This window comes from Hemitrygon akajei, chromosome 3, assembly GCF_048418815.1.
Source record: "Hemitrygon akajei chromosome 3, sHemAka1.3, whole genome shotgun sequence".
NCBI classification, from domain to species: domain Eukaryota; kingdom Metazoa; phylum Chordata; class Chondrichthyes; order Myliobatiformes; family Dasyatidae; genus Hemitrygon; species Hemitrygon akajei.
The window spans coordinates 101796273-101823594 of NC_133126.1; the positions used below are offsets into that span (position 1 = coordinate 101796273).

The window sequence follows — 27322 nt, forward strand, 5'->3', positions numbered from 1 at the left end:
TAAACTTTATGGACAAAGGTCATACATAAATGCTTTTGAATTTATGCATGGGTATTATAACAGCAGGAACCAACAAATCACATTTGTTTAGTGTTATACAATATAACAGTGATTATCACTTAACCAATGTTTATGGGAGACAGTGGAAGAGCAGTCGCTGGTAGTAGTCTTGTGGAGACAACATAAACTGAAAAACAGGTGACATATTTTGTACACAAAGAAATGTCATGTAAACATAAGATTAGTTACAAAATCACTACAGAATGATTAAACAGTAATTTGCTGAGCTGCATCTCAATCAGTGTGGACAATAACCTCAATTAGTAACATTTACACTTGCTCACTCTGATCACATGCTGCAGAAATCTAAGACTCAGAATCAGAATTTTTATTATCACTGGTGTTAACTTAGCAACAGCAGTTCAATGCAATACATGATAAATAAGAAAAATAAATAAATAAATTGCAGTATATGTATATTGAATAGATTAAAAATCGTACAAAAACAAGCAGAAATAATATATATTAAAAAGTGAGGTAGCATTCAAGGGTTCAATGTCCATTTAGGAATTGGATGGCAGAGGGGAAGATGTTCCTGAATCGCTAGAGTGTGTGCCTTCAGGCTTCTGTACCTCCTACCTGATGGTAACAGTGAGAAAAGGGCATGCCCCGGGTGCTGGAGATCCTTAATAATGAACTCTTGTCTTTCTGAGACATTGCTTCCTGAAGGTGTCCTGGGTACTTTGTAGGCTTGAGACCTCCTTCAGACCTGCAATCCTTGAGGACTCCGCAATTATCCACTTCCGACCTCTTTCTGTAGCCTTGACCCAAAGCTTCAAAATTCCCTCCTTCAACCCCTCTTGTACATGTGCATTAAAGAAAGGTTCTTAGTCATCCATCAGACAGGTAGTGTTCATGGATTCATGAAATATCACTGCTGGAGTGCTTCCTTTGTGATTAGACCAAAAGACATAGGAGCACAATTAGTCTGCTTTGCCGTTTCATCATGGCTGATACATTATCTATTTCAACCCCATTCTCCTGCCCTCCCCCTTTAACCTTTAATACTCCTCAAGAACCTATCAACCTCATCTTTAAATATGCCCAATGACTTGGGTTCCACAGCCGTCTGTGGCACTAAATTTTGCAGAATCACCACCCTCTGGCTAAAGAAATTCCTCCTCATCTCTTCTATTCTGAGGCTGTGCCCTTTGGTCCTAGACTCACCCACTATAGGAAACCTCCGAACAAGAGAAAATCTGCAGATGCTGGAAATCCAAGCAACACACACAAAATGCTGGAGGAACTCAGCAGACCAGGCAGCATCTATGAAAAAAAGTACAGTTGATGTTTCGGGTCAAAACCCTTCAGCAGGAATTGAATTGAATCGACTTTATTACTTACATCCTTCATATACATGAAGAGCAAAAATTTTTACATTACATCTCTGTCTAAATGTTCAACGTGCAATTTATAGTAATTTATAATAAATATTATGTACAACACAATAGTCAATATGACATAAAAATACAATTGTGTCAGCATGAGTCAGCATCTAATGTCCCGGAGAATGTTTGTCCTGGCTTTTATGCTGCAGTACTGTTTCCTGGATGGTAGCAGCTGGAACAGTTTGTGGTTGGGGTGACTTGGGTCCCCAATGATCCTTCGGGCTCTTTTTACACACCTGTCTTTGTAAATGTCCTGAATAATGGGAAGATCACGTCTACAGATGCGCTGGGCTGTCTGCACCACTCTCTGCAGAGTCATGCGATTAAGAGAAGTACAGGTCCCATTCCAGGCAGTGATGAAGCCAGTCAGGATGCTCTCAATTGTGCCCCTATAGAAAGTTCTTAGGATTTGGGGGCCCATACCAAACTTCTTCAAGCGTCTGAGGTGAAAGAGGTGCTGTTGTGCCTTTTTTACCACACAGCCGGTATGTACAGACCATGTGAGATCCTTAGTGATGTTTATGCTGCGGAATCTGAAGCTGTTCACCCTCTCAACCCCAGATCCATTGATGTCAATAGGAGTTAGCCTGTCTCCATTCTTCCTGAAATCTACAACTAGCTCCCTTGTTTTTGCAACATTGACACCACTGTGTCAGGGTGATGGCTTGAAATTAGGCCAATCAGTGTAGTGTCAGCAAATTTAATTAGCAGATTGGAGCTCTGGGTGGTGACACAGTCATGGGTATACAGAGAGTAAAGGAGGGGGCTTAGTCACAGCCCTGAGGGGCAGCAGTGAAGACCATGGAAGAAAGAAAAGGGTGGGGGGGGGGAGGAAGGAGTAAGGTGAGAGAGGGAAAAGGGGATGGGAAATGGTGAAGGCGAGGGTGTGTGGGGCATTACCGGAAGTTTGAGAAATCGATGTTGAGAAATCAAACTTCCATTAATGCCCCCCACCCCCTTTTACCATTTCCCATCCCCTTTTCACTTTCTCACCTTATTTCCTTGCCCGCCCACCACCTCCCTCTGGTGCTCCTCTCTTGCTTTTTCTTTCTTCCATGGCCTTCTGTCTCTTTCACCAATCAACTTTCCAGCTCTTTACTTCATCCTTCTCCCTCCTGGTATCACCTGGTGTTTCTCCCTCCCCTCCCTCCACCTTTTAGATCTACTCCTTAGCTTTTTTTTCTCCAGTCCTGCTAAAGGGTTTCAGCCCATAACATCAACTATACTTTTTTCCATAGACTCTGCTTGTCCTGTTGTGTTCCTCCAGCATTTTGTGTGTGTTAATAGGAAACCTCCTGTCCACATCCAGACAATCTAGGCCTTTCAATATTCTGATAGGTTTCAATCAGGTCCCCCCTAATTCTTCTAAATACCAGTGAGTACAGGCCCAGAACCATCAAATACATCTCATACATTTTCATTAGAACCATAGGACACTACAGCACGGTACAGGCCCTTCAGCCCTCCATGTTGTGCTGACCTATATAATCCTTAAAAAAAGTACTAAACCCATAGTACCCCATAACCATTCTGGGGATCATTCTCATGAACCTCCTCTGGATCCTCTTCAATGCCAGCACATCCCGTCCTAGATAAGGGCCTGAAACTGTTCACAAAATTCCAAGTGTGGTCTGACCAAGGCCTTGTCAAACACCATTGCACCTTTGCTTTTATATTATAGCCTTCTTGAAATGAATGATAACATTGCATTTGCCTTCCTTATAACTGATTAAAGCTGCAATCAAACTTTTAAGGAATCCTGCACAAGGTCTCCCAAGTCCATTTGCACTTCTGATTTTTGAATTTACTCCCCATTTAGAAAATAGTCTATGCCTTTATTCCTTCTACCAAACTGCATGACCAACAATCCCTACATTATATTCCACCTGCCACTTCTTTACTCATTCTCTTAATCTGTCTAAATCTTTCTGCAGACTTCTTGCTTCCTCAACACTAACTGCCCCTCCATCTAACTTCATATCATCTGCAAACTTGGCCACAAAACAATCATCCAAATCACTGACATATAACATGCAAAGAAGCCGTCCGAGCACCGACTCCTGTGGAACACACCACTAGTCATGGGCAGCATACTAATCTGCAGGGAGGCTGGAGGAAGGGGCTGATCTGTTAATAAAGTCATTTGGTCAGTGGGTTTAATGGAAGGAATTAAAGAAGTTTCACTCATTAATATCAAACAGCGTGGTATCACAATGATCCTAATGGCTAAATATACAAATAGTGTAGGAAGCAATACAAAAATATGCACACTTCTAAGCTTAACAAGTCTAAAAATGAAAGACCAGGCTGAAGGTATCTCTGGCATTCCAATGATCACAAGAGAAGCTGAGATGTGGGCCAGGCAAGCTAGAGTCAACCAGCTCTCTCTGGGTCTTCTTGTAGAAATCAGAGCAGAAACAAAAACCATAGTCCTAACTCTGAAGGATAATTGTGAGTGGTACAAGTGGGTACAACTACAATGTTTGAAAGATGTTTGGACAGAAACATGGATAGGAAAGGTTTGGAGGGAAATGCAGGCAAGTGGGGCTAGCTCAGGTAGGTACATTGGTCAGCACAGATGAATTGGGCTGAAGGGCCTGTTTCGTGATAAGAGTTGATAATAGAATGGAGTAGGTGTCACCAGGAACAGGTGACGTACATAGCTTTATGGTCCCTCACGTGGATGATGGGTGATAACATCTAATACAGGCCATTTCTTGAACTGGAGTGTTGTCTTGACATCTGGTCTCTCATGGAAAAAAACAGGATTTTCATAACAACAAGGCCATACTTTGAGCATGTTGTCACCAATAAAATCTCTTCCTTTGCCAATCATGCCTTGCCAGGAGGTTTAGTGTCTTCTTGCCTTGGCATTGAAGGGGTCTAGGAAGATCACCTTGTCTCCCATTGGGATACACACTAGTGTCTTGTTCAAGAGAGGAAGAGAAGACCTCTTCATCTCATCCAAAGCTTCTAGGGTTGGGGTGTGTGTACTGGTTACATAAGACGTTCTTTAATTCTGCAGAGGTCACTGAGAGGCAGGATACTCACATATTGGGTAGATGCACTTTAGGAAAGGGTGCAACTATTACCTTTAAACTATCTACCTCCAGCATCTCTCAGTGTGATGACATCAATATCAAAGCACTGGAGTTTGCAAGTTAAGGTATTTAGATATTTGCAAGATATTTAGATTTGTCACTGTTGGGATTGTCCATGAGGCTTCTGATGTTGCAGATCCTGAACTTTGTACTGTGAAGTGGGAGTTGCTTGAGTTTGGTTTCATTAGCATGAAGTACATGTTGCAGACCAGGCTCTGCTATATGGTACCAACAGTCACACATTAATGGGCAGGTGCTGCTGCTCCTTGGTATATACACTCTGTCTCTGAGACATACACACATATGGGCTCAGGCACAGAGCCCCCTGCTCACTGCCCCTCCCGGCTTCCATGCACCCTTCTAGCTCACATTCCAAGTGAGGTCCTGACCATATAATAGTCTTGTCCCAGGCACTGAGCTAACTGTGTTCCCGGTATCCAGCTCCAGACCTTTTACAACACTCTCTTCATGGTTTCCACGTGCATGGGAAGAGGTTGAACAGGAACACAGATGCTATTTCTATGGGAGCAGATGGAATTTCTCTGGCCCTTCACTTTATTATGGACTATCTGGACAACAAGAACAAATTATATCAGGTTGTAGTTTATCATCTACAACTTGGCATGCAACATGGCCATCCCATCCAAACTGATCATCAAGTACTGTAACTCACACAAAATGCTGGTGGAATGCAGCAGGCCAGGCAGCATAGGAAGAACAGTTGACGGTTTGGGCCAAGACCCTTCGTCAGGACTAACTGAAAGACGAGATAGTAAGAGATTTGAAAGTGGGAAGGGGAGAGGGAGATCCGAAATGATAGGAGAAGACAGGAGGGGGAGGGATGAAGCTAAGAGCCGGAAAATCGTTACCTTGTGTTAACTTGTGCAGGAAAATAGTAAGTGTTCGGCACAGAATAGAAGGGCTGAGATGGCCTGTTTCCATGCTGTAATTGTTATATGGTTATATGTTATATGGTTATAAAATTGATTGTCAAAAGGGATGCACAGCTAGAGAAGGGAGAGGATCATGGGACGGGAGGCCTAGCGAAAAAGAAAGGGGGAGGGGAGCACCAGAGGGAGATGGAGAGCAGGCAAGGAGTGATTGTGAGAGAGACAGAGAAAAATGAGAGAAAAGAAAAAAAAAGGGGGAAATAAATAGAGATAAATAAATAAATAAAGGATGGGGTAAGAAGGGGAGCTGGGCATTACCTCCCTCTGCAATTGTATTCTTGACTTCCTCATTGGGAGACCTCAACCAGTGATGTTTGGAAACAACAGCTTCTCCTCCCTGAACACCATCAGTGGTGTACTTCAACACCGTGTGCTAAGCCCCTTGCTTTACTCTCTATAAGCACAATAATGTGAATGAGAACAGCTCCAAGGCCATATACAAATCTGTGGATGACACTACAGTCATTGGATGAATCACAGATAGTGATGACCCAGTTGAGTGATATGCAACAACCACCTCTCACTCAATGCCAGTAGAATGAAAAGGCTGATTGGTGATATGAAGAATGGGAAAGAGGGTGAAAATACACCGATCAGCAGCAGCAGCTGAGTGTTAATATAATTGAATGAACAGTCCTGAACACTGCACACAGATGCAATCACAAGAAAGGTGATTGAACTGTGAAGCAGTTCAACTGTGTAACTAAAGCATCTTTAGTTTCTTTGCAGATTTGAGAAGGTTCGACATGACACTGAACATTCAGTATCCTGACTGATTTCATCATGGTCTGGTGTGACCAAAGAAACTGCAAAGTGTAGTGACTCAGCCCAATACATCACAGGCACACAACTCGCCAGTGTGAATACCATCTACCGGAGATGCTGCCTCATGAAAGCAGCATCTATCATCAAAGATTCCCATCATCCAGGTCATGCCATCTTCTTGTAGTTAACACAAGGTAAGATGCACCGATGCACGACCAGGTTCAAGGACAGCCACTTGCTACCAACCATTTGCTTCTTGAACCAACCAGCACATCCCTAATCACTACATCTGAGAAACAGTGTGAGCATTTAGATCACATGGCACTAACATAGACCTTGTTTATTTTTCATATTGTATTCTTTCTAATAATAACTGGTATAGGTTTGTTTCATTGTGAATGCTGCTTATCTGATGTTATGTGCTTATGATGCTGCTCAATAGATATTTTTCATTAAACTTATGCATATGTGTGACGTGCATTTGTCGAAAAACCCGACTTTGATATGTATTATGATATTTTATGGAAGGGGTAGGTGTGCTGGGTGTAGGGTGTGTTGAGGACCTTTGTAGTGGGGTGTAAAGGGAGTTGGGATTGGTGAGCTTGGGTGTAGGGAAGGTTGGAACCAGTGTGGTTGAGTGTGCCAGGGCGCATGGGAGGTGGGGACTGGTGTGCTAGGGTGTATGGGTAGGTGGGGACTGGAGTGCCAGGGTGCATGGGAGGTGAGGACCAGTGTGCCATGGTGCATGGGGAGGTGGGGACCGGTGTGCCAGGGTGTAGGGAGGTGTAAACGGTGTGGCAGGGTGCATGGGGAGGTGGGGACCGGTGTACCATGGTGCATGGAAGGTGGGGACTGGTGTGCCGGGGTGCATGGGAGGGGGGGACTGGTGTGCCAGGGTGCATGGGAGAGGGGGACCGGTGTGCCAGGGTGCATGGGGAGGTGGGGACTGTTGTGCCAGGGTGTAGGGAGGTGTAAACAGTGTGGGTGTAGGGGAGGTGGGGACTGGTGTGGCAAGGTGTTGGGGAGGTGGGGACTGGTGTGGCAGGGTGTCCGGGAGGTGTGACTGGTGTGGAAGGGTATAGGGGAGGTGTGACTGGTGTGGCAGGATGTCGGGGAAGTGTAAACGGAGTGGTAGAGAAAGCATACATCAGGATGCTTTTTATTGACCTCAGCTCTGCATTCAATACTATCATCCCCTACAAACTAATCAATAAGCTTTAAGACTTTGGTCTCAATACCTCATTGTGCATTTAGATCTTGGATTTCCTCACTTGCAAACACCAGTTTGGATCAGCAACATTTCCTCCACAATCTCCATTAGCACAGGTACATCACAGGGCTGAGTGCTTAGCCCCCTGCTCTACTCACTTATGACTGTGTGGCAAAGCACAGCTTCAATGTATATCCAAGTTTGCTGATGACACAACTGTCGTAGGCAGGTGGTGACGAATCAGTATATAGGAGGGAGATTGAAAATTTGGCTGAGTGGTGCCATAACAACAACTTGTTACTCAATGTCAGCAAAACCAAGGAGCTGATTATTGACTTCAAGAGGAGAAAACTGGAGGTCCATGAGCCAGTCCTCATTGAGGAATTAGAGGTGGAGAGGATCAAATTTAAATTCCTCACTGTTATCATTTCAGAAGACCTGTCCTGGGCCCAGCGCCTCCCCTTCCTTAGTAGTCTGCAAAGATTTGACATGACATGTAAAAATTTGACAAACTTCTACAGATGTGTGGTGGAGAGTATATTGACAGGATGCATCACAGCCTCCTATGGAATCACCAATGCCCTTAAACAGAAAATCCTACAAAAAGTAGTGGATACATCTCAGTCCATCATGAGTAAAGCCTTCCCCACCATTGAGCACACCTACACAGAGCGGTATTGCAGAAAAGCAGCATCAATCATCAGGGACACCCACCACCAGGCCATGTCTCTTTTCTTGCTGTTGTCATTAGGAAGGAGGTACAGGAACCTCAGTACTTACACCACCAGGTACAGGAACAGTGATTACCCCTCAACTATCAGCCCCTTGAACCAGATAGGGCAAGTGAAATTGCCCTATCACTGAATTGTTTCCGCAACCTATGGACTCACTTCCTTCACCCTTCATCTCATGTTCTCGCTATTTATTGTTCGCTTATTAATTATTATTTCTTTTTTACTGTTTCTGTCTTTTGCACACTGATTGTCCACCCTGTTGGTCTGGTCTTTCATTGATTCTATTATGGTTATTGGATTTATTGAGATTGCCTGCAAGAAGATAAATCTCAAGGTTGTATATGGTGACATATGTATATCTTGATAATAAATTCACTTTGAACTTTGAATGATGGGTACATTCCAAAACAAAGTTTGAAAGTAGCCCACAAAAGGAGATATTAGAATAAATGAGGAGCTGGGGAAGTGGGGAAGTCTAGAAAGAGTATTCCACAACTGAGGTCCAAGGAACTGAAGGTACAGCCACTATTTATTGTCAATATTACCGCCACTACCCTTAATTACCTTTGAATATGTGGTAGCTAGCTGCTGCGAGCCTTGTGGTACAAGGTACCTGACAGTGCTTCTTGATATGAAGGAACAGTGATGCCTTTCAAGATGATGTGTGACTTAAGAGAGTTGGTGGTCTACTTTCTGCTTTCAGTTCTGGTGATAGAAGTGGCATTTAATTGGTAATTATAGTGCATTTTATTGGTGTGACATGTTGCAGACAGTTTGGCAGCATTAATATGTAGGGTGGTTGTTAGACTGTCAAATAAGAGGGCAACTTTGCTCTTGAACTTGAATTACCAGACCTGCACTCAACCAGGCAAATGCAGCATGCTTCATCAAACTCCTGATTTGTGCCTTGAAGACTGTAGAAAGATTTGGAGTGGCAGAAGGCGAGTGACTCCTCACTAGAACCCCAGCCTCTGACCTGCTGTTGTAGCCATAGTACTAATCCAATTTAGTTTCTGGTCAGGGGTGACTGGGTGGGAGAAAACTACCAGCTACATGTCAAAAGTAGGTGGTTGGATTCTCTCTTGTTGGAGGTTGGCGGCATAGATGTAATCCAACCTCAAAGTTAAAGTTTGTTGCATATAGGCATGGAATATTAATTTACTGAATGACTGCGAATGGAATTGAACATTGTACAATCTTCAGAGAACATCACCACTGCTGAACTTATAATGGAAAGGTCACTGATGAAGGTCCTCCAGTAATATGCAGGAGCTGGATAAATTGATTTCCAGCAAACACAACTATTTTCATTTGTGCAAGTATTTTCAATTTGATGCCAGGGTTGCTTAGCCAAATGCTGCATTTACATTAAGGGCAGTCAGTTTTGCTTCCTCTCTGGAATTCAGCTGTTCAGCTCATCTTTGGATTAAGGTTTGAGGTTTGAAGCAGCACTGATGAGCAGGCTGCTGTGTTTATGTGCCACCTGACAGCACACTTGCTTGTTATTGAAGGCAGTCTAATATAGGAGGGGACTATGCTGAAAAATAAATGTGCTGGGTTTTCTGAAATTGACTCCTTCTACCTTAGGCCATGAACTTACCAATCACCCCTCGTATAGTTAATTTGTCCTATTGTCATGCACAGATCATCTAAACCAGGGGGTTCTCAACCTGCGGTCCATGGACCCCTTGATTATTGGTATTGGTTCATGGCACGTAAAAGGTTGGAGGGCCCTTGTCTAAACAATTTCCCAGTTTGTCAAGCAGATTCCAGTGTTGTAAATGTACCGGAACAGCTCAGTGCAACTTATCTCCAGTTCTGAACAGCAGGTCTTCAGTATTATAGCTGGGATTGTCAAGTCTTTTACCAGTCTGGTGCTCTCAGCTATTTCTTGCAGTGAATTGAATCATGTTATCTAATCAACATTTCTGGCTGGATATTCTCTGTGATGTGTCACCTTTCTTTGGGGTTTACATGCTGATCTTCACCATCATTTCGGACATAGATGTTCTTGCTATCCCCTTTCCATTAACTGCTTAACTGTCATAATTGGACATGACAGGATGTCAAGCATTGATGCCAATTGTTTGTTGTGACATCATTCAGAATGCAGCTTTTGCTATTTTCCATTCAAATGCATAATATACTTTTGGAGGATTTTGTGAATAAAACATGCTAGAGTCATTTTATGTGCTTAACAAAAGCCAGTTTACTTCCATTATGATAAAACCAAAATAAAAACAGTCGCCTTCCACTGATGTCACTATGTCAGACACCATCTCTCAAAGCGAACAGAACCACTCAATGATGGTGTCTGTGAACTACGTAGAAGAGTTCCTATTATGAACAATATGTATCATGTCACTCAACACATTACCCTACACTGTTAGAGTTACAAAGAAAATGCAATGTAGGTAGACACAATAAAGTGTAAGGGCCACGACAAAGTAGACTGGGAAATCAAGAGCCCATATTTCACATACAAGAAGTCTGTTCAGTTCTTATAAAGGGCAAAAACTATCATCGAGCCTTGTGGTACATATTCTCAAGCTTCTATATATTCAATCTGATTTGGGGGCGCGGGGTGATTGGGAAGAAGGGAGAATGACGTGTGTGTGTGTGTGGGGGGGGGGGGGTCTTTGATTATGCTGGCTATTTTTCCAAGCAGTTGCAAGTATAGACAGAGTCAGTGGAGAAGCTGGTTTGCATGATAGGCTGGGCTAACCTCACAATTCTCAGAAATTTCTTGTGGTTTTAGGCAAATAAATTGCCATCAATTAGTCAAATTTGTTGCTTCCTGTAAGAAGGGGCCATAGAATGGATGAGCAACATGGCACTGTGGTTTTGGGAGCCATTCATGGGGAGGAGGGAGAGAAATGTAGTTGTAATTGGGGATAGTATAATCAGGAGAATAAACACAATTCTCTGTTACAAGGATCAAGAGTCCTGAAGGCTGTGTTGGCTGCTTCATGCCCAGGTTCAGGACCTTCATCTGATTTGCAGAGGAATTTGGAGTGGGGGGGGGGGGGGAGAGATCCAGTTGTTGTGCTCCATGTGGGGGTAATGACAAAGGAAGAACAAAGAAAGGAGGTTCTGTTGAGGGAATTTGAGTAACTTGGGGGCTAAATTGAAATGCAAAAATTAAAAGGAATTACTCCCTGGATTATTATCTGAGCTATATGCAAATTGACACAGGGTTAATGGAATTAGAGATCAGAAGGTACAAGTGCCTCAGGACCACACCGCCAGGTACAAGAACAATTAATACCCCTCAGGTTCTTGAACAAAACTGGGTAATTGCACACATCTGTTGAGATGTTCCTACAACCAATGATCTCACTTTAAGGACTCTTTGTCTTTTGTTTCATCTTCTTGTTATTTATTGCTATGTGTTTATAGTTGCATTTCAACAATTTGTTGTCTTCCATACTCTTGCTCCTTCATTGACCCTGTTTAGTTACTATTCTGTTGAGTAAGCCTACAGGAGAAACAATCTCAAGATTGTATGTGGTGACATGTACATACTCCAATAATTTTATTTTGAACTTTGAAATGATTGGTCAAAAATTGGTGTGGGAGAAATGGTTTTGAATTCATGAGACATTGGCACCAGTATTGGGAAGGAGGGAGCTGTTTCAAAGAAAATAAATTTAAAGAAAAAAAAATTTATTAAGGGACAAAAGTTTAACTTCCAGTAACATGGAGACAAAACTGAAAAAGGTGATAATACAGGGCTGAAGATGTTATATTTGAAAAAACCCAGTATACAGAACAAGGTAGATGATCTTGTAGTGCAGTTACAAATTGGCAGGTCACCCAAATGCGGGCGTCACTGAGTCTTGGCTGAAAGAAGAGCACAGTTGGGAGCTTAACATCCTAAGATACACATTGTAACTGAAGTTACATGAGAGACAGAAAAGGCATATAAAAACTGTAATATTATGATTGTTATGGAGGATTTCAATATGTAGGTAGATTGGGAAAACCAGGTTGGTGCTGGATTCCAAGAGAAGGAACTTGTAGAATGTCTACAAGATAGGTTTTTTAGAGAAACTTGCGGGGAGCCTACTGGGGGAAAGTCGCTTCTGGATTAGATGTTTTGTAATGAACCAGATTTGATTAGAGTAAGATAAAGGAACCTTTATGAGGTTCTGCTATTATGAAAGAAAAGGTGTTTGGGAAACTGAAAAGTCTGAATGTAGATACGTCACCTGGACCAGATGGTACACACTCCAGGAAAAAGATTGTGAAGCCATTTGTAGTGATCTTTCAAGAATCACTAGATTCTGGAATGGTTCTGGAGGGCTGGAATATTGCAAATGTCACTCCACTCTTTAAGAAGGGAGGGAGGCAAAAGACAGGAAATTTTAGGCCGTTATCTGATTTGAGTGGTTGGCAAAATGTTGGAGTCTTTTATAAGGATGAGGTAATGGGGTATTTGGAGGCACTTGATAAAATAGGCCGAAGTTAGCATTGTTTCCTTAAGGGGCAATCTTATTTGTCAAATCTATTAGACTTCTTTGAGAAAATATCAGGCAGGATGGAAAAATGAGGGGGATCTCATTGAAACCTTTGAATCTTGAAGGCTTAAAAAGAATGGATGTGGAGAGTATGTTTTCTATAGCTGTGGAGGCCAAGTCATTGGGTGTATTTAAAGTGGAGTTTGATAGATTCTTTATAAAGGGTGTTAAAGAATACAGGGAGAAGACAGGAGAATGGAGTTCAGAGGAATAATAAATCATCCATGATATAATGGCAGTATAGACTTGAAATGCCAAATGGCCTGAATCTGTTCCTAGAGCTTATGGTCTTATATAAAGCTGTGTTGCATCCAGATAGGAGTAAAAATTATTGAGGATCAACAGGGACATGCTAAATTTCCTGAGACTCCTGAACCAATTGTTGGTGTCTGTGCCACTGGGTTATGCTTACACCTAGGAATTTGAGCTTGCAACCATTTTCACCCAATGATATAAAAGGTACAATGATATCAGGATACATTCTATCCTGATTCCTGAAGTCTTCTTTCTTCCCATTTCTTCTGTTTTGCAGACATTGAAGGAGATATTGTTGTCTTGACACTATGCCAATAGGCTTTCTGTCTCTACTCTGCCAGTATGCACTATATTAAAAGGTACTGATGGCATTCTAGCATGCCCTTCAACAGTCATTGAAGTAGGGTTGGTACCCAGAATAGATAGAAGTGGTAGAATGAGGGAAACACAAGGCCATTAAGTCACAGATTGTGGTAGGTGACCACACCACTGCTACCAATGATTATCCACAGTACCTTATGAATGCCCAGTATTTAAACTTATATGGCAAGGTGATGGGAACCAGTATGATAAAGCTGAGGATGAGCCAGCAGGTTTACAAACAGATGATGCAATATCTAATATGAGTGTAAGGAAGAACAAGCCAATGATTGGGTACAACTGCAGGCAGAGCGAAGAATCAAGTTGTACCACAGAGGCAAAATTCATAAGGGTAAAGAATGCAAGACTGAAGGTGCTGTATTTAAATGCACGTAGCATTTGGAATAAGGTGGAGGAACTCATGGCGCAATTAGAGATTGGTTGGTCTGATATGGCCATCACTGAGCCGTGGCTGAAAGAAGGTCATAGTTGGGAGTTTAACATCAAAGGATATACTTTATATCAAAAGGACAGGCAGGAAGGCAGTGGTGTGGCTGTTGGTAAGAAATGGAATTACATTTTTAGGAAGAGGTGACATAAGGTCAGAGAATGTTGAATCTTTGTGGGTGGAGTTAAGAAACTGCAAGGTGAAAAAACCATTATTGGAATCATATATAGGCCTCCAAATAGTAGCCAAGATGTGGGGTTGAGATTGCAAAGGGAGCTGGAAAGGGCATATAATAAGGGTAATGACACAATTGTAATGGGGGACTTCAATATGCAGGGGGACTGGGAAAATTAGATTGACGTTGAGGGAATTTGTTGAATGCCTGCGAAATGGCTTTTTAGAGCAAGGTGTGCTTGAGCCTACTAGGTGAAAGGCCATCTTAGATTGGGTGTTGTGTAATGAACCAGATCTTATTAGGAAGGTTAATATAAAGGAACCCTTAGGATGCAGTGATCATAATATAATTGAATTCATACTGCAATTTGAGAGGGAGAGGCCCAAGTCACATGTATTAGTATCGTAATGGAATAAAGGTGTAATGCCCTGATTCATATCTGTACTGTTATGCTTTAGATGTTTCATTTCGCAGCTCTATGGGAGCTGTTTGTTCTGCTTTCAGCCTGCTTGGCTTATTGTTGAAGATAAGGGATGATGTGGAATGTGTGCCATCCAATTGGTGGGAGGTTTAACTAGGTGAGGGACAATAAGGTCGGTCTTGGGCTCAAGCTCGGTGGGAGTTGAAGAGAGAAGACGCTGGGGAGAACCAGTCGTAGGAAACGACCGGGTGGGAGACCTGTTTGTTCGGGATGGATGCAAGCAATGTTCGGAAGGTGGTGTGTGCTTTCATGCTGACCGAGGGCCTAGCACGTGAGTGACAGAGAAGTTCAAGTTGAGCTCCAACTTGTGCACTTTTGACTGTTTAATTAAAATGGGCCCTGTTCTTTTTGTTTTTCTTTACTAACCCTTTAGTTAAGATTCACAAATATAATTCCTTTAATCATACACAGCGTACTGTCTGTTATTTCTGGCACTAATTTGTAACAGGGTAGCAAATTACACAGCACCCACACAAACCAGGGTTTGAGGTGGGACGAGCTGTCTGAATCTCAGCAGTCTGGTGGGATTTGAGAGTGTCTTCCCTAGATTTATGCCACCCAGGAAACCAGGGAATTACAGAGGCATGAGAGAGGAGCTTGCTCAGGTGGATTGGAGGGGATGATGGCAGAACAGAGGTGGCTGAAGTTTCTGGGATCAGTTCATAAGGCACAGGATAGATACGTCCCGCAGTAGTTTTCAAATGGCGGGGTAGGCAACTGTGGCTGACGAAGGAAGTTAAGGATTGCATAAAAGCCAAAGAAAGAGCTTTTCCATAAATGCTGGTAGCAAAAGTGAGTGGGAAGTTGGATGACTTGGATGCTTTTAAAATCTAACAAAAGGCAACTAAATAAACTACAAGAAGGGAAAAGATGAAATATGAGAGCAAACTAGCTAATATAAAGCAGGATACTAAAAGTTTTTCAGTTTCAGAATAAAAGGGAGGTGAGAGTTGATATTGGACCACTGGAAAATGATGTTGGTGAGGAAGTAATGGGAGACAAAGAAACGGCAGATGAACTTAATAAGTACTTTGCTTCAGTCTTTACTGTGGAAGGCACTAGCTGTTTGCCAGAGGTCAGTGAGTGTCAGGGAGCAGAAGAGAGTGCCATTGCTATTACAAAGGAAAACGTGCTAGGCAAACTTAAAGGTCTTAAGGTGATAAGTCACCTGGTCCAGATGGACTACATCCCAGAGTCCTGAGAGAGGTTGCTGAAGATATAATGGATACACTGGTCATGATCTTTCAGAATCACTTGATTCTGGCATGGTCCTGGAGGACTAGAAAATTGAAAATGTCACTCCACTCTTTAAGAAGGGAGGAAGGCAAAAGAGAGGAAATTATAGGACAGTTAACCTAATGTCAGTGGTTGGGAAAGTGTTGGAGTCCATTATTAAGGACAAGTTTTAGGGGTACTTGGAGTCTAATGATATAAAATAAGTCAAAGTCAGCATAGTTTCTGTAAAGGGAAATCTTGCCCGACAAATCTGTTAGAATTCTTCGAGGAAGTAACCAGCAGAGTGGAGAAAGGTAGTGGATGTCATTTACTTAGATTTTCAGAAGCCATTTAATAAAGTGCTTCACATGAGGCTGCTTAACAAGATGAAATCTTATGGTGTTACAGGAAAGATACTGGTGTGGATAGAGGAATAGCTGACAGGCAGGAAGCAGCAAGTGGGAATAAAGGGGGCCTTTTCTGATTGGCTGCCAGTGACTAGTGGTGATCCTTAGGGATCAGTATTGGGACTGCAACTTTTCACAATGTTTCTCAATGACTTTGATAATGGAAATGATGGCTTTGTGGCAAAGTTTGCAGATGATATGAAGATAAGGGTAGATAGTGCTGAGGAAGTAAAGAGATTGCAGCAGGACTTAGACAAATTGAAAGAATGGGTAAAAAAAGTGGCAGATGGAATACTTTGGAAATGTATGATAATGCATTTTGGTGAAAAGAACAATAGTGCAGGCTATTATCTACATGGGGAGAAAATTCAAACATCAGAGGTGCAAAGGGACTTAGGAGTCCTCGTGAAGATACCAAGAAGGTTAATTTACAGGTTGAATCTGTGGCAAAGAAGGCAAATGCAACTTATTTCAAGGGGAGTAGAATATAAAAACAAGGAGATAATGCTGAAATGGTATTAGACACTAGTCAGCCGCACTTGGTCAGCAATTTTAGGCTCCTTATCTCAGAGAGGATGTATTGTCATTGGAGAGTCCAAATGAGGTTCACAAGAATGATTCTGGGAATGAAGGGGTTAACATACCTGTTTGGCAGCTTTGAACCTGTACTCACTGGAATTTAGAAGAATGTGGGGGGATCTCATTGAAACCTACTGAATGTTGAAAAGGCTAGATAAGGTGAATGTGGAGAGGATGTTCTCTCTGGTGGGAACCAGAACACTAGAGGGAACAGCTTCATAATTGAGGGGTGACCTCTTCAAACAGAAGTTAAGAGGAACTTTTTAGCCAAAGAGTGGTGAATCTGTTCTGCCACAGACCGAGGCGGAGGCCAAGTCTATGGATACATTTAAAGCGGAAGTTGATAGATTCCTGATTGGCTGGGTCATCAAGGGATATGGTGAAGAGGGCAGGTGTATGGGATTGAATGGTATCTGGGATCAGCCATGATGAAACGACGGAGTGGACTCAATGGGCTGGATGGCCTAATTCTGCTGTCTTAGTCTTATTTGTGAAATCTGGACTGCATCCCATTTAGTTCAATGGTAACACAACCTGAGAGAATGGAGTACAGACGCAGTTATCACTTGTACAGTGTCAAGAACAGATGTATCAGATACAAGTACGTGAGAAGGACAAGGTTGAGTAGATTTATCCTGAACATTGGTTCACTCAGTGCTGCTACAGACTGAGTGTGCCAGCTTTCACCTTAGTATTGAACAAAATTGGGGAGCACAAATTCATCCGTTGAAGGACAGGATACGATAGTCAGGAGTTTTCCTTCTCTCTTTGAGTTCACACAGTTCACAGTCACAATCGGAGTTCCCAGGGATTCCAATTGCTGGTGGGACAGGATGTAGACTGTGATTGTAATGGAAGAGTCTTGCACATCAGCTGTAACATAAGATTCTGTGAGTATAAGCCTACCTGGCTGTTACTTGAAAAACCTATCAACACTTGCAAATTTAGACACCAGTCCTCAAATATCAGTGAGGAAGAGTTGGCAAGGTTGCCTGAGGTGGGAGCAAATTTGCCCTGGATAAAATCTAAGAGGTTTGAAGTTGTGCTTTAATCTTGCTGTCTTTGATGCAACTTGCAAGGGTTGTTTTAAAGAAGTTCAGAGTGAACTATTTTGCTAAGGTCACATATCAAATCACAAGTGCACACATACAATGAAAGACTTACTTGCCACAGGCACACAGCATTCAGAAGTAAAACAAAATTTACATTATAATTGTACACGGAAGAGCACAATTAGAACAAAGAGAAAAACAAAGTTCAATGTGCAAAGTGGTAATATTGTTGTACTGAGATAGCAATGAGGCTTATGCAGATGGTTCAAGTACCAAATAGTTGAAAGGGAGTAGCTCTGTACCTCCTGTCCAATGGTAGCTGTGAAAATATGGCACAGCCATGATAATGGGGATCTTTGATGATGCCATTTTTTGACAGCACCACATGTATATACTACCAATGATGAAGATGAATTTCCCATGATCCATTGAGCTGTCCACTGCTCTCTGCAGCTTCTTACATTACTGCGCATTCATAGCTACTATCTCCACTGCTGATCCTCCATATGAAGACTGACACGTTTCCCCTCCTTCCTCTTCCTGCAGTCAACCAACAGTTCTTTAGTTTTACTGATACTGAGTGAGAGGCTGTTGCTGTGGCATTACTCACTCAGCTGGTTCCTGACAATATAGATTTCCTTGCCTAAACTGTGATCATCACTAAAATAGGCCTTTGATAAAATTCCACATTATTTAACCATATAACCATATAACAATCACAGCACGGAAACAGGCCATTCCGGCCCTCCTAGTCCGTGCCGAACTCTTAATCTCACCTAGTCCCACCTACCCGCACTCAGCCCATAACCCTCCACTCCTTTCCTATCCATATACCTATCCAATTTTACCTTAAATGACACAACTGAACTGGCCTCTACTACTTCTACAGGAAGCTCATTCCACACAGCTATCACTCTCTGAGTAAAGAAATACCCCCTCGTGTTTCCCTTAAACTTTTGCCCCCTAACTCTCAAATCATGTCCTCTCGTTTGAATCTCCCCTACTCTCAATGGAAACAGCCTATTCACGTCAACTCTATCTATCCCTCTCAACATTTTAAATACCTCGATCAAATCCCCCCTCAACCTTCTACGCTCCAATGAATAGAGACCTAACTTGTTCAACCTTTCTCTGTAACTTAAGTGCTGAAACCCAGGTAACATCCTAGTAAATCGTCTCTGCACTCTCTCTAATTTATTGATATCTTTCCTATAATTCGGTGACCAGAACTGTACACAATATTCCAAATTTGGCCTTACCAATGCCTTGTACAATTTTAACATTACATCCCAACTTCTGTACTCAATGCTCTGATTTATAAAGGCCAGCGTTCCAAAAGCCTTCTTCACCACCCTATCTACATGAGACTCCACCTTCAGGGAACTATGCACTGTTATTCCTAGATCTCTCTGTTCCACTGCATTCCTCAATGCCTTACCATTTACCCTGTATGTTCTATTTGGATTATTCCTGCCAAAATGTAGAACCTCACACTTCTCAGCATTAAACTCCATCTGCCAACGTTCAGCCCATTCTTCTAACCGGCATAAATCTCCCTGCAAGCTTTGAAAACCCACCTCATTATCCACAACACCTCCTACCTTAGTATCATCAGCATACTTACTAATCCAATTTACCACCCCATCATCCAGATCATTTATGTATATTACAAACAACATTGGGCCCAAAACAGATCCCTGAGGCACCCCGCTAGTCACCGGCCTCCATCCCGATAAACAATTATCCACCACTACTCTCTGGCATCTCCCATCTAGCCACTGTTGAATCCATTTTATTACTCCAGCATTAATACCTAACGACTGAACCTTCTTAACTAACCTTCCATGTGGAACTTTGTCAAAGGCCTTGCTGAAGTCCATATAGACTACATCCACTGCCTTACCCTCGTCAACATTCCTCGTAACTACTTCAAAAAATTCAATAAGGTTTGTCAAACATGACCTTCCACGCACAAATCCATGCTGGCTACTCCTAATCAGATCCTGTCTATCCAGATAATTATAAATACTATCTCTAAGAATACTTTCCATTAATTTACCCACCACTGATGTCAAACTGACAGGTCTATAATTGCCAGGCTTACTTCTAGAACCCTTTTTAAACAATGGAACCACATGAGCAATACGCCAATCCTCCGGCACAATCCCTGTTTCTAATGACATCTGAAAGATCTCCGTCAGAGCTCCTGCTATCTCTACACAAACTTCCCTCAAGGTCCTGGGGAATATCCGGTCAGGACCCGGAGATTTATCCACTTTTAAATTTCTTAAAAGCGCCAGTACTTCCACCTCTTTAATTGTCATAGGTTCCATAACTTCCTTACTTGTTTCCCACACCTTACACCATTCAATATCCTTCTCCTTAGTGAATACCGAAGAGAAGAAATCGTTCAAAATCTCTCCCATCTCCCTCGGCTCCACACATAGCTGACCACCCTGATTCTCTAAGGGACCAATTTTATCCCTCACTATCCTCTTGCTTTTAATATAACTGTAGAAGCCTTTCGGATTTACTTCCACCTTATTTGCCAAACCAAACTCGTAACTTCTTTTAGCTTTTCTAATCTCTTTCTTAAGTTTCCTTTTACATTCTTTATATTCCTCGAGCAATTCCTTTACTCCATGCTGCCTATATCTATTGTAGACATCCCTCTTTTTTCGAACCAAGTTTCTAATATCCCTTGAAAACCATGGCGCTTTCAAACCTTTAACCTTTCCTTTCAACCGAACAGGAACATAAAGATTCTGTACCCTCATAATTTCACCCTTAAATGACCTCCATTTCTCTATTACATCCTTCCCATAAAACAACTTGACCCATTCCACTCTCTCTAAATCCCTGCGCATCTCCTCAAAGTTAGCCTTTCTCCAATCAAAAATCTCAACTCTAGGTCCAGTCCTGTCCTTCTCCATAATTATATTGAAGCTAATGCTATTGTGATCACTGGACCCGAAGTGCTCCCCAACACATACATCTGTCAGCTGATCTATCGCATTCCCTAACAGGAGATCCAACACTGCCCCATCTCTAGTCGGTACTTCTATGTATTGTTGCAAAAAGCTATCCTGCACACATTTCACAAACTCTAAACCATCCAGCCCTTTTACAGAATGAGCTTCCCAATCTATGTGTGGAAAATTAAAATCTCCCACAATCACCACCTTGTGTTTACTACAAATATCTGCTATCTCCTTACACATTTGCTCTTCCAACTCACGCTCCCCATTAGGTGGCCTATAATACACTCCTATCAGTGTTACTACACCTTTCCCATTCCTCAATTCCACCCAAATAGCCTCCCTAGAGGAGTTCTGTAATCTATCCTTCCAAAGCACCGCCATAAGATTTTCTCGGACAAGCAATGCAACACCTCCTCCTCTGGCCCCTCCTACTCTATCACACCTGAAGCAACTAAATCCAGGAATATTTAGTTGCCAATCACACCCTTCCTGCAACCATGTTTCACTAATAGCTACAACATCATAATTCCAGGTATCAATCCACACTTTAAGCTCATCCACCTTTCTTACAATGCTCCTAGCATTAAAATAGATACATTTAAGATACTCTCCACCTCCTCCTCTCTTTTCATCCCTAGCAATGCATTCAAATTTATTATCCTTTTCTTTCTTCTCCCCTACAACTTCGGGCTGAGCGCATCCCTCCTCCATCACCTGCCTGTCCTCCCTCACACACGGTCTACTTACTTGCTCTACTGGTGAACTAACCTCCTCTCCCATAGTTTCCCCAAATTGATTTCCGCCCCCCCATCTTACTAGTTTAAAGTCTGCCCCGTAGCCCTAGCAAACCTCCCCGCTAGGATATTGGTCCCCCCAGGATTCAAGTGTAACCCGTCCTTCTTGAACAGGTCACGCCTGCCCCAGAAGAGGTCCCAATGATCCAGAAACTTGAATCCCTGCCCCCTGCTCCAATCCCTCAACCACGCATTCATCCTCCACCTAATTCCATTCCTACTCTCACTGTCGCGTGGCACAGGCAGTAATCCCGAGATTACTACCTTTGCGGTCCTTCTTCTTAACTGCCTTCCTAACTCCCTATACTCTCGTTTCAGGACCTCTTCCCCTTTCCTACCTATGTCATTGGTACCTACATGTACCACGACCTCTGGCTCCTCACCCTCCCACTTCAGGACATCTTGGACGCGATCTGAATTTTAAGTGCTCAACATGATGGAGCTTGAATTCAGATATGGATTGCTAGAATTTGCTATTTACTAGCCTAGTAAGTTAGCCTCAACTTCGGTCATCATTATGTGCTGTGTCGTATGACATACACCACCACTATTCCTGTTAAAAGTTAAACAGTTCGTTTGGATCAGGGCCTCACAATCCGCTCTAGAGCGGATCCTCTTATTTACTAGGAGGTGCTATTCTGATCAGAGACTGGGATGACGGCAGCCACTGGTTTGGTGCAGAACCACACAGTTGAGAAATCACCTCAAATAATGATGCATGAAATATTGTTGATACTACCAACTGCATCATCCAAATGTAGCTCAACATTTATTATCAAAGTCTGTGTACTACATATAACCGAGATCATCTCCTTACAGGGAGCCACAAAACAAAGAAATCCAATAGAACCTATCAAACATTCAATGTGCATAAAAAAATAAATCATACAAACAAAGGTGAATCCATAGCCACGAAGCCAGTCACAGGCGATCCAGGAGCCCATTAGTTAAAGGCTACAGCCTCAGTTCAATGCAGAAACGAGTAAACCTTGCGAGCAGCAAGCTGAAAACCAGCCTATGCCTCACCTCTAGCAACAACAATCTAACCTCTTCAGTCTGGCCCAGTGCTTAAATTGGCCAAAATCAGGTTGTTCCTTGCTTTTAGACCCTGGCCCTGCCACTTCAATGCTCTCACATGCTCAGGATCCACCGCCTCAATCTGTCCTGTATCCAACCTTACCAATTTGGCCCGGCACTTAAATCAGTCAAACAATGGCTTGTTCCTTGCCCTCAGGTCCAGGACTCGCCACCTCAACTCTGCCTTTTGTCGGTTCTGCTGCTTTGAATCATCTCCAAGTTCACTTAGCAATGGCCTGGACCTTGCCGCCTCAAATAGCCTGCACACACCGTGCTGCAACTGTCCCACACCTTCGAGACTTCAGTTCACACTGCAAAAATAACAGGTCATAGACAATTCAAACGCATAAAGGGAAGTTACAGGCTATTGATTGCAGTGTTTGTTTTCCATAGTGTGATTAACTGGGTAGTTAGTAGTTTTGTTTGCTGCAGGTCATTGCTGTGCTTCACCAATGCCATCTTAAACCAGAAGCTGGTACTCTGCAATAAATCTGATGCCCTTTAATGTATTTTGCACTAGCGTAACATTATCCATTCAGATATTCTCCTTAATTATATCAATGAGAGGTGAATGTAAAATCTGTGATCCACTAGAGGCCAAATCAGAAGGGCAGAGTTGAACCATACAGTAGATGTGATAATTGGCTATGAATTAGGATATTGAATGTGGAAACAAATGCCCCTGTTAAGCTTTCTACTGCTATGCTGTGAGGTATTTTTATTTTCAGCAGCTTTCTACAACCGCAGTGTGTCCTGTTAGTAAGCTTGATAGACTAGTGTTTTGGCTTCAACTATAGATAAAATGGCATTTAGCCATTTGGCAAATTAGGACTGTTATGTCAGCCAATTAGGTTTGTCTTGGTAACGTATTGTAACACTTTGTACAGTGGGATGATATGAAAGATTCAAGAGAGCTTGAGCTGGGCAGGATCAGATTTCTAAAGGACAGCAGTCTGGCTTAGGGTCTTTTGGTAGGAGCTGTGGAGTGAAGCACAAGGGAAGATGATTGAAGGAGAGACCCATTGTGAGAAGTGCTTTGTGCAGATAAATGGTCCCAAGGAGGAAGTATCAATACTCCTGAGTTAGCCAGCTTGTTTGAGAAAAGTTCTAACTGTGGCTGGTATTTATATTTATTTCTTACATCCAAGGCTGTAAAAATTTTTATGTTGCATCTCCGTTGCAATGTACAGGTAATAAAGAGGGGGAATGTAGGAAGATATTGCCCAGACACTAAGATTGTATACATGTACAGTCAGATATGCAATCAGATCAATGTGTTTCTGACAAACTGGTGAAAAAAACTGTTCTGGAGCTTATTGGGCCTGGTCTTAATGCTGCGGTACCGTTTGCTAGACGGTGGCAGCTGTAAGAGTTTGTGGTTGGGGTGGCTGGAGTCCCTGATGATCCACTGAGCCCTTTTTTATGCATCTGCTGCTGTAAATGTCCTGAGTAGAGGGACATTTACATCCACAGATGTGCTGGGCTGTCCGCACCTCTCTGCAGAGCCCTGCAATTCAAGGTGGTACTGTTCCTGTACCAGTTGATGACACAGCTGGTCAGGATGCTCTCAATTGTACCCCTGTAGAAGGTCATGAGGATTTGGGGATTCATGCTGAACTTCTTAGCTGTCTGAGGTGAAAGAGGCACTGTTGTGTTTTTTTTCACCACCTGGCTGGTATGTACAAAACAGGGAAGATCTTCCGTAATGTGTACACCGAAGAACTTGAAACTACTCACTCTCTCAACTACAATCCTATTGATGTCAATAGGGGTGAGCCTGTCCCCGTTCCTCCTGTATTCCATGATCAACTCTTTCATTTTTTTGACATTGAGGGAGAGGTTGTTTTCTTGGCTCCACCATGTCGGGGTGTTGACTTCTCCTTTGTAGGCTATCTCATCATTGTTGGAAATGAGGACTATCAATGTCATGTCATCTGCATATTTGATCAGCAGAGCTGTGCATGGCAACACAGTCCTGGGTGTCGTTCATGCAGAATGTGGGTTCAGCGTGTGAGTAAATCAATACACCCAACTGCTCCAAAAGTGAGCTCCAATGTTTATGTGCATATTTGGACTGATTTAACTATAATGGATCCTTTAATTTTTCTGTTAACTGTTAAAATTTAAAAATTGGTAAATGTACTTCCTTTGTAATTTCATGCTGGTGTACGATCTGTCATTTCCTGGTGAACGATAACTGTATTTACACAGCATTCACTACAATTAATCAGAACATCCCAACTTTTCTGTTGATTGAATCTAAATCATACCGACCCTAGATGTGTATCGTTATTGAAGGTGGTGGTCTTACTAGTACCCAGGCAATGCTGAGTCCCTTTGTTGTTAGCCAGAGTTAGCTGACGAGCTGAGTTTGTTACTATCCCGGTGAGAGGATTGCACAAAGAATAGGCTAGGAACAAAAAACAGGACTTTGAAGCAGTTCTTTTCTTTCTCCACACCTTATTTGCTCCATCAAAAAATTGCCTCATAATTGTGGTCGGACTAGGATTTTAGATAGTTCTGACTTTTTAACTGTAATAATTTATTGGCTCATTAAAGCAAACATTAATAAGTATATTACTAATCATCTGTCCCTGTTCAATTACTTTCAAGGAGCCAAGAACATGTAATCTCAGTAGACTCTATTTTGTTGGAACTCTGGATTTCAACTCATACATGACTGCACCACTAAATGGGAACTTTCCTAAAGGATGTGCCACATAGCTAAATCGGCATTTCCTCTTGGGTTCCCCCACAGATCACAAATAAAGTGTATTGTGCATAAAGTGAGAAGAAATTTGATCATTAGGGTAGGGATAAGGTGATTGGTAACAACAAAGAGAATTGTTAGATTGGAGTTGTAGTGTGGAAAAGTGTGTGGTGTCAGAGAGATGATCACTGCAAGCATGCAGAGTTATCAGGGCAGATGATCACAGTATTGGGGCAATCAGACAGATTGTTGAGTGGCTCCAGGGATGATCAGGGGTGGGAGCTTTGGCCAGATGATGTTGGGGGGAAGCCAAGCCTACTGATAGTGAAAAAAGTGAGTTTGATCAACAGAAATGAAAAGCTAAATAATCTGTTTTTACAGGAGAGACAAAGTGGTGCTGTAGAACTGCATTAGAAACCAGGGTCCAATTCTGATCTCAGATACTGTCTATGCCGAAACAATTTCACTATAGGACAAAGAAATACAACAGGATCAATTAAAACCTACACACAATCAGCTGACAATCAACTAAAGACCAAAAGTACGCAAATACGAAGAAAACAAATAATGCTGAGAACACAAGCTGTACAGTCCTTCACACTGCTTCAAGAGCCAGATGAAGTGTAATAGCTGTTCTTGAACCTGGTGGTGTGAGCGCCAAGGCTCCTCGACCTCCTTCCTGAAAATACAGCCTTGATGATGGAGGCTGCACTCTTGTGGCAGTGCTTCTCAGAGATGTGCTCAATGATGGGAGGGCTTTTCCTCTGATGGACTGGGCTGCTTTCACCACTTTCTATAGGCTTTTCCATGTTTGGACATTGGTATTTCCATACCAGGCCATGATGCAAACAGTCAGAATGCTCTCAACATTGTGTCTGTTGAAGTTTGTCAAAGTTTTTGATGACATGCCAAATCTGCACAAACCTCTAAGAAAGTAGAAGTCCTGCCCTGCCTTCTTCGTAATGGCACTTATGTGCTGGCCCCAGGACACATCTTCTGAAATGATAACACCAAGAAATTTAAAGTTACTGACCTCCTAATGAGGACCCTGTTAATCTAAGTTGTTACTCTGTAAGTCTCGTGTGCACCAGAGGGGTACATGGTAATGTGAGAAGAATAAAACTGATTAATTGGATGCTTGATGGTCAGAAGGCACTCAGTAGCCAAAGGGCCTGTTTCTGTGGTGTATCTCTGCAAGATTTCACAAAGGAGTAGGGCTTCTCCACCTGTGGCTTGGTAGCATGCACCCTGTGGAACTAGACATTCTATGCAGGTGTTGACTTACTGGAAGTTCTGTAAACATTTTACCTTATTTTCTGCCACTGAACCAATTTTAGATTCAGCTTGTCACTTTCACTTGGATCCTATTTGCATTTTACATGCTTAGACATTGTAGGTTCCTAAAAAAGTCAATAAAAGTACAAACTTTTATCTTTGAGGACAATCCTTAAATTAGCTAACTATGCTTAAAGTAATATTGTGGCTTCGTGTCTTCTGAAAATAATACTGCTTTTTTATTGCTCCATCACAGAACGCAGAACAAAAAAATATTTTAGTCAATAAGAAAAATTAAGAGAACCATGTTGACCAGCAATATTAGACATCACAAAATGCTGGAGGAACTCAGCAGGTCAGGTAGCATCTACTAAAAGAGTACAGTCGACGTTTCGGGCCGAGACCCTTCAGCAGGACATCTGCAGATTCTCTCGTTCTGATTTGACATCAGAGATCAGGGACACTAATAATCTGAAAATATGGATTTGAAAGGTCCTCCAAGTAATCTTACGAGAACGGTTACTTGATAGAAGCACTAATTGCAGGTTTTGTTTTAAAACATCATAGAAAACAGTAAGTAAATCTTTCACCTCAAACCCACATCCCTCGACCTCACCTGTCCAAATCTTTCGTCCGCGAACCGGAAGAGTGCATGCGCATGCACAGTAGAGGAGATGCAGGCGGTCAGGCGAACTTCCCAACGTGATGACCTCACCCAGTCGCCAGAGTGCGTGCGTGTGGGCGCGAGATATTGGGTTTGACAGACGCGGCCACTTCTCCAGTAA

The 27322-nt window shown here is 42.4% G+C and overlaps 1 long non-coding RNA gene across 2 annotated transcripts; it reads right to left on the bottom strand.

Annotated features, from left to right (window-relative positions):
• Window positions 1-27209, bottom strand: LOC140725262 (uncharacterized). Of its 2 annotated transcripts, XR_012098309.1 has the most exons (4): window positions 27154-27209; window positions 26571-26662; window positions 1228-1326; window positions 1-949 (listed from the first exon to the last, which is right to left on the bottom strand). It is a non-coding gene; the product is annotated as an uncharacterized lncRNA (long non-coding RNA). The 2 variants fall into 2 exon arrangements; XR_012098310.1 differs by lacking the exon at window positions 26571-26662.
• Between the last annotated feature and the right edge of the window lie 113 nt (window positions 27210-27322).